Here is a 940-nt window from a genome sequence, read left to right as displayed (position 1 = left end):
TAAATATTCAGAATTTATCTGGCCATCTATATCCAGCGTCCATCATGCCAAATATACTCAGAGTCTTTCATCCCATTTATATTCAGAGTCTATCAGGCCATATATATTCAGCGTCTATCATGCCATATTTATTCAGAGTATATTCATTCATTCAATGCCAGACGCCATGTATCTCAAATAGGGTGGCCAAAGGCTTAGAGTTAATTGTTTTACAGGGAGGGGCACTAATCCACCACCAACCCCACTTGACACGTAGGGATGCCAACAGCATCTGGTGTTCCCAGGCGGTCACCCATCCAAGTACTAACCAGACCCAACGTTGCTTAACTTCGCTGATCGGACGGGAAGCGGTGTACTCAACGTGGCATGCCCGAGTATATCATACCATATATATTCACAGTCTGTCCCATATATATTCAGAGTTTGTCATCGCATAAATGTTCAGTCTGTCATCCCGTATATGATCAGTCTATCATCCCATATATATTCAGAGTCTATGATCCCTTACAAATTCAGAGTCTGTCACCCCATTTATATTCAATCAGGCTATATATATTCAAAGTCCACCATGCCATGTATATTCGGTCTATCAAGCCACACATAGTCAGAGCCTATCATATCATATATTCAGTCTTTTATTCAAAATCAGGTACCGGTATGCTATTCACCGTATTTATAGCCTACGTTAGTTTCGTTTCCACGACAGTTGTGGAAGTGAGGCATGGGCTCTGTTGAAAGGACACAAATCAAGAGTACAAGGAAATAAAGAGGTATTTGAGAGGCGTGGAGTTTCGCTGAGAGACAGACGGATTAATGAAGAAACTCAATACTGTGATGTTGATGTGGGTGTGGGGGAAGGTACACGCTACAAAAGTTCCAACCGGTCCACCTGGTCTCAGGATATGATAACGTGGCAACAGCATGTGAGTGTTCGTATGCA

General features: G+C 42.3%; 1 pseudogene; it reads right to left on the bottom strand.

Annotated features, from left to right (window-relative positions):
• Positions 1 to 259: 259 nt before the first annotated feature.
• LOC145398584 (5S ribosomal RNA) lies at positions 260 to 378 on the bottom strand (annotated as a pseudogene).
• Between the last annotated feature and the right edge of the window lie 562 nt (positions 379 to 940).

Source organism: Coenobita brevimanus, chromosome 45 (genome assembly GCF_032717465.1).
Source record: "Coenobita brevimanus isolate Jiangsu-jjx chromosome 45, ASM3271746v2, whole genome shotgun sequence".
In the NCBI taxonomy this organism is placed as follows: Eukaryota; Metazoa; Arthropoda; class Malacostraca; order Decapoda; family Coenobitidae; genus Coenobita; species Coenobita brevimanus.
The sequence above is the reverse complement of the archived record's forward strand: the minus strand, read 5'-3'. Positions and strand labels throughout refer to the sequence as shown.